General features: G+C 45.9%; 1 long non-coding RNA gene across 1 annotated transcript; it reads right to left on the bottom strand.

The window, feature by feature from the left end:
- Positions 1-1,915: 1,915 nt before the first annotated feature.
- LOC127146993 (uncharacterized) lies at positions 1,916-6,716 on the bottom strand. Its single transcript, XR_007818247.1, has 2 exons — positions 5,005-6,716; positions 1,916-4,717 (listed from the first exon to the last, which is right to left on the bottom strand). It is a non-coding gene; the product is annotated as an uncharacterized LOC127146993 (long non-coding RNA).
- Between the last annotated feature and the right edge of the window lie 635 nt (positions 6,717-7,351).

Raw genomic sequence — 7,351 nt, 5'->3', positions numbered from 1 at the left:
GGTAGTTTAATTGGTCTCGCTTTTAGTTATGAAATGGAGGAAGAAAATCAGTCCTTCTCCGCCTGGGAATCGAGCCTTTATGAACTTCGTTGCACTCCTTTTAAGAATAATGATCAGTCTTTATGAAATGAGCTTCTCGCAAATTCTTTCCGCCTCTCCTATATCTGAAACTACGAGTACCTTCGCACCTTTCGTTTTGAGTCTCTTTATGAAATGAGCTTTGATCCTTCACAGTCGCTTCGCTTCGCGCCTCCGGAGTCCGAAGGACAGGTTAATATGGATGAAATAAGGGTCCGTCCGAAGGTTATGAAATAGCTCGACTCCCACGGGGCGGTTCGAAGAAAGTCGACTGATAAGGAGTCAATGAACAAGGAATTGAATAAAGAAAGCGAAACGACTGTATTATAATATTAATAGGAGTGGTATTATTCAATAGCTCTCCAAATAATAAGGGGCGGTTCGAAGAAAGTCGACTGATAAGGAGTCAATGAACAAGGAATTGAATAAAGAAAGCGAAAGGACTGAATTCTCATAAATTCAGGAGTGCAACGAAAGAAATCCATATGAAAAAAATTAGTCATTGATTCAGTCGAGCCCTTTGTCAAGAATCAATGACCCACTACGCGCTTTGAATGAGATCTTTTCCTCGTACTTTAGTAGAGAAAATGAAAGCGATCTGAGCCGTCCGACTTGCATGTGAAAAGGCCAGCGTGAATATAGATACCCTCTCTCCTTGATTCCGCCCCGCTGAGTTGGAGAAGAGTTCCAGTTCGATCCTTAGAAGGAAGACAGTCAGAAAGAGTCCGGTTGAATGAGTCACAGAAATAGGAAGCGAAGCTCTACGACCAATGAAAGGTGTGAAGGAATAGAATAGGTTGGGGAGCAAGGTCAGATACATCCTTTTGAAGCGATAGCGATACTAATGAAACTACCACGGACCGGTGTGAAGCTGCCTAAAGCTAGAACTTGTTAATATAGTCTTTTGACTGGAATTCAGAGGTCCGACTATCCACTGAAAGTAGAAAAAGAAGACAAGAGGGGCAGGGGATGAATATGCTCCACCAGCCGAGTTTCATGAAGAAGAAAAAGTAGTAGGGTCGGTGCCCACGTAGCGGTATGAACGAGACCGAGTTGTAGAAGCAAGCTAGAACTCAGCTACATAAGAGAAAATCTGATTCGGGTCAACTCCTTGCGGAGCCTTGAGTACTATTGTTACCAGAATATCTACCGAGTATGAACAAGACCTCTGATGAGAATGAAGAAAGGGATGAGGCTTGAGCTTGAAGTTGCCTTTTTAGTCAGACTCTTCCTTGGTGTGCTGACACGAGGCCATGCCCCATTCCCCCTTCTGACTCGACAGTGGTGAGAGAGAGCAAGCTACTTTATGGGAGTCAGTGGGAGAGGGTAGAATATGCTACTCCCCCTCTTCAAAAAAGAAGTAATCTTCCCTGTAAACTCACTATCAGTTATAGAAGAATTTTCCCGAGCGAAGAATATCTGTTCTCTTCTCTTTTCTCTCATAGAAGACCTACTGCGCTCAATCCCTTGCTTCTTGCTCCAACTTAGGAGTAGGGGCTTGAGAGCCTTTTTCCGACCGAAGGCTGCTATGCTAGTTGTAGCGCTCCCGCGCTTGACTAATAGTTTCTCAAGTCAAGGGGACTTTATCATGATCTTACGAATCTACAACTCTCTTTACTGAGCGAGACTCTACCCAGATCTCAAGAATTTGCCAAAGAGCCTTCTTCTAACTAGTTAGAATTGAGAATTGATCCTTTTCCTTCGACTTAGGTGGAGCAATCCCCGAACTCTCGACAGAATAGAAAAGAGGTTTTGATTCCTGTGTAGACACCTCAACGAACTCATGTGGACACTCCTTAGCCCGAGGACATCAAATACGATATACTTAGTTGTCAGATCTTCCTTTTTCTTTTCTTTACTGATTCCTCTCAATGAAATTTGCCATGTTGCACTAAGTTACTTACGGATGTATGCATGTGGTCCGGGAACACTTTGGGGTGAACACCCATCCGAACAAGTAGGGTCAATAGTTTAGCATTTAGGCCGTAACATTTAGCAAGAAAGAAAGATTGAACCCAACAAGTGCTCTCCGAACCAAGCTAGATAGTTTCCTATCACTAGGCTCACCAACCAACCTGGACTTTTCTTTCTCTTATTCCTACCGGTCCGGAGGACAGAAGTTTGAGTGGTCCTACGTCCGTCCTCAGGCATTGAATGAGTGGAATGAAAAGCTCAAATTCTTCGATCATTCTTTGACTTTATTCGCAAATTCTTTGCGCCTCACTCTCCTTTCAGTCGAGACCTCTGGAACTCGTCCGGAGTCCTTGAAATCTTCTTTGAACCCGTCCGTAGGACTTGTTTATATCCATATTAGCTTGAATTCAGCCTTTGTTTAAATTAAACCAGTGAGGACTAGTTTAATTAGCCTGTGGAATTCTTTCGTTGCACTCCCGTAGTTAGGGGCAAAGAATTTGCGAAGGACTCCTTTTCTCTGATTTTCTTAGATAAATGCCTTTCGCTTCGCGCCGGAGGACCCGTCCGACCGCCCCGTGGGAATATGTAGGATGAAAGGACCCAGAGATGCGGATGACTCAAACTTCTTCTTCTTCTGAACTTATGGGATTCTTTCCAGCCTTCCTATATGACATAAGCGCTCTTGGGGCCGGCCATTCCATCTTTTCTTTGAGAAGGTCGTATTTGATGGTCGGCGTGGCGATAGGCTGAGCTTCGTAGACTGCCTCCCCAGCCCTTGCAAAGACTGAGCGAGAACGGTCAGGGGCGCACAAAGAATGTCGTTGCGCGGGGATGCGATTCGCCAAGCTGGGGCAAAGAAAGCCGTCCGGCCCCCCCACCGGATTAGGAATGCGAAGGCCTTTCGAAGGAGAAAGGAGACCCGGGAAAGAAAGAGCTATGCTATTGACCGACCCTTCTTATCGCTCCGGGTTCCGATCTATATGACCTCCGGGCGGTACAAAGTCAACCTCTGTAGTAGAGGCAGGCAGGTAGTAAGCTAACCTTTCTGAGTCTCTTCAAGGTGGTAGTTATACCACCTCTGACAATGGAAAGATCTCCGTGCGTGATAAGGAATCCTAGAAAAGATCGATTGAGACTCCCTCCCCGGTCCCACGAAGATCTCTACGTACTTGTCCAGTCCAGGACAAGATCTTCCGGTCTGCGTGCGTGGGAGCAGCTCAAAGAAAGAAGAGTCTGGTCTGAATTCTGGCCCGGCCTGCCCGTCTGCTGCTAGGTCCGGGAATGGCGCCAGGCGAGGGCGTCAACTCATCTGGAGTAGCTTACTCTGCTGCGACCTGAATTTGATTCGGCCGGCATAGATCTCATGAGACCGGCCCACTATTACGACGAAAAAAGCCCTGCCCTTTTCCTTCGCTACTAGGAGAGTCCGCTACTTCTATTAGCGCCGGACCTTGAGTCGAATTTCTCGTGTGTCATGTGCAACGTCCATCAATGATGGTGAATTAATGTCCATTGATTTAGACTCCTTCCCCCTTCCTAACTACGAATAAGAGAGAGAGGAGCCCGAACCAAAGCAAGAACGAAAACGGATGAGATTCACTCCCCATTCTCTCTTAAATAAAGCTCGCCCTCTATAAGTACCAACCAGAAAGAAGAAAGCCTACTCAAAGTATATGGAATAAATCAGTCCGACTATCGATACCTCCTCTTGTTCTCTTCCCGCCACGAGAAAGACGCTGAAAAATGAAGAGCGCGCGGAGGCTCAAAGAAAACAAAGGTCCTCAATGAGAGACTCCGTAGGCTAAAAAAGCAGAGGAGGCTCGACTGAAAGGAGTCCAAGATTCAAGCTGAATCAATGAACAAAGGTTGAGAAGCGACTGGAAAGGAGCAAAGAATTTGCGAAGGCGCGAAGCGAAGCGACTGTGAAGGAGCGAAGGAGCGAAAGCGGCTCGACTGAGGTTAGGAAGGAGAGGAGCGAAGGTTTGTTTGGAGGTTCGAAGAAAGTCGACTGATAAGGAGTCAATGAACAAGGGCAGCTCGACTGATAAGGTTCAGAGCCCGACGATTATTATTCAATGAAATAACTCGACTCAAAATAGAGGCGCAATGAAATATGCGAGGAGCGAAGGTACTCGTAGAAAAAAATATAGGAGAGGAGTTGAGAAGAATTTGAGAGCGAAAGGAATTATCCCTTATTATTCTTAGGTGGGAGTGCATTATTCAATAACTCGACTCAAAAAGATAAGGATCAAAGCTCATTGAATAAAGAGAGAGCGAAACTCCTTCATTATCAATGAGAAGGAGTGCATTATGTTTATATGGATTTCTTTCGTTGCACTCCTGTTAAGAATAAGGAATTCGCCCTTGTTCATTGACTCCTTATCAGTCGACTTTCTTCGAACCTTACTATTTGGAGAGTGATTTCAGAAAATCAAGGGCTCCTTCTTTAAATCAGTCGTTTCGCTTCTCCCCTCTCCTCTATTTGGAGTCGAGTTATTTCTTCAAATAAAGGGCTCCTTCTTTTATGATAATTCAGTCGTTTCGCCTCAAATTCTTTGACCCTCTCCTTCCTTATTATTTTGAGAGCTATTGAATAATACCACTCCTAAAAATATTTGAAATCAGTCGTTTCGCCTCAAATTCTTTGACCCTCTCCTTCCTTATTTGGAGAGCTATTTCATAATACCACTCCTATTAGATTCAGTCGTTTCGCTTCTCCCCTCTCCTTACAGTCGAGCTATTTCATAATACCACTCCTTCTTTTATGATAATACAGTCGTTTCGCCTCAAATTCTTTGACCCTCTCCTTCCTTATTTGGAGAGCTATTTCATAATACCACTCCTATTAATATTATAATACAGTCGTTTCGCCTCAAATTCTTTGACCCTCTCCTTCCTTATTTGGAGAGCTATTTCATAATACCACTCCTAAAAATATTTGAAATCAGTCGTTTCGCTTTCTTTATTCATCTTTGACCCTCTCCTCTCCTTATCAGTCGAGTTTCTTCGAACCTTCCTTATTTGGAGAGTTATTTCATAATACCACTCCTTAACAGTCGTTTCGCTTCGCGCCTCCGGACGACTCAAAACGATAGGGTGCGAAGCAGCTCGACTAAGAAGGAGTCAATGAAGAAGGGCGTAGCTTATGTAAAGTCGTGCAAGTTGACCTACTAAATAAGGAGAGGGGCGAAAGCGGTCAGGTCCGCCCCCATTCGAATTACGTTAGGAGGCTCAAAGAATTTGAGCTTTTGCCAGATCTAGAGAGATACTACGAGTCCTCCGTCCCAGATTCCATCGCCGCGGCCATCTGGTTCACCGCTACTACCAAAAAGTCTCATGCTTACCTGACTCTTATTGATTATTGATTATCTTGGACCCCGGTCGTGCTTCTGGTTTCCATTCCCATCATCAGATTTCTGAGAAATCCCCTCGTGCTCCGCCATCAGAACTTGGAGTCCGTATCATGGTGAAGCCCACGTAGCGGTAAGGCTGTGATTCTTGCTCAAAAAAGAGACCGAAGGCCTGAGAGTTATTGGCTCGTCCAACCCGGCAGCATTCATGAGTCGCTCCTTCAACTGTCCCTCGGAGACAGGGTCGAGAAGTACCATGCATCCTTGCCCCCCGTCCTTTCTTTCCTTCCGATCCTCTAAGTCGAGCCTATTATTTCCTAACCGATACAGAGAATGAAAGAAAGACAAAGAGTGATTTTTTCCGAGAAAGAAATAAGAAGAGCTGATGATCTCAACTGATAGAACGGAGTTGAGTTCCTTCGCTTCGCACCGTGGGCTTCCTCTTTCTTTCCGGTCTCGCTCAATTACATCGCTCCTTCCTTCAGTTTCCTACTATTTAGAGGCTCCTGCGCCAGCCTTTTTTTCTTAGTAAAGTCAAGCTTTGGCTCCCTAAAGACCAAAGAAATGGTTAAGGGGGGACTTCTGCAACGGGCTATGCCACCCAAACCAACTGAGGGAAGTCGCATCCGTCCCATCGCAAGCACCTACAATGTCATGATCACATTGGTTTACCCCTTTTTTCATGGTAGTTCAACGGGCGGTCGCCCCTCCAACAAGAAAAGGTATAAATATGGAAACTTCTCTGCCATTTGGATCGGAGAATTTATGGAGGAAATCGGGTTTGCAATTTCCAGAAACCACACGATTATATAGCCAAAGGGAATACGCCGCGCCTAAAATCATCCCAAGCGCGGCTAATGTGGCTACTAAGCTATTTCTTTGGAAAGCTCCTACTGAGATGGGAAATTCCCCGATAAAGCTGCTAGTACCAGGTAAACTCATATTGGCCAAAGTGAAAGAGAAGGAAATGGTAGAGAGATTCGGCATGGTGCTCACTGAACCTCCGTAATATCTAACAAGTCGAGTCTGATGTCGGTCATATAGAACACCAACACATAGAAAAAGGGCTGAAGGAACCAGTCCATGACTTAACATCGGTAGAATGCTACCTCCAATTCCCTGTATGTTCGATAGAGCCAAAGATTCCCCCCCACTGATACGAGTACGCCGATTACCCCCCCGAACCGTACAAGATAGTTACCACCTATCATACGGCTTTCTAACGGCACTGATTTTTCTGGTTGTTCCGCTCTGTCGATCGATGGTAGTATAAGAGATCTGTAAACCCCCGCAATTCTTTACATAATGGTTCCTGCTTTCTACCCATAGTTAGCATGTATCTCTCCGGGTCATACTTGACGTATCACATCCGTCACCCCCCACCACCCAACTCTATCTTCCTTATCAGTGAACCGGAAATAGTGCATAGATACTATGAAAGTGCTGCGGGGGACGAGAGGAGGTGTAGATACTACGATCACGTAGAGAAGTGCTGCCCTTCGGCTCGGCAATATGGAACCTCTCAACAGCTCCCCTTCCTTTATGAGGTCCTATCGGGATAGGTAGGCCCAAGCCTTTCCCCTCTTCCCGACCGAGCTTCCCCACGGCTGAAAAATAGGAATTGAGGCCGTCAAAGAAAGGCACCGGCCCCCCCACTGGGATTTGGCTTTCCTTATCTACGTGCGCACTGCGTCAGCACTGGCGAAAAAGAGGTCGGCTTTACTGAAGAAGAAGGATTGTGCGGGGCCCATATTTTGGCCGAGTTTACCGTACCTCTCCGGCCCTTCTATTACGCGACCGTCAGATTTTCTTACCTTTGACCGCAGTTACGCCAGAAAGAAAAGGTTCCACACGAGCTCCCCGTTCTGCGGCGTGGTGGCAGGACCGATAGGGGATTGGCTCCGAGTGTAGATAGAGTCAAATCTGCAGGGGTCATGCAAATACATAGGCCCCTTCTCTTTTGGATGAATGGGGTTATTAAGAAGGCGCTTTCCGATCTACGGTCCCTC

This window comes from Cucumis melo, unplaced genomic scaffold (assembly GCF_025177605.1).
Source record: "Cucumis melo cultivar AY unplaced genomic scaffold, USDA_Cmelo_AY_1.0 utg001136l, whole genome shotgun sequence".
Classification (NCBI taxonomy): domain Eukaryota; kingdom Viridiplantae; phylum Streptophyta; class Magnoliopsida; order Cucurbitales; family Cucurbitaceae; genus Cucumis; species Cucumis melo.
The sequence above is the reverse complement of the archived record's forward strand: the minus strand, read 5'-3'. Positions and strand labels throughout refer to the sequence as shown.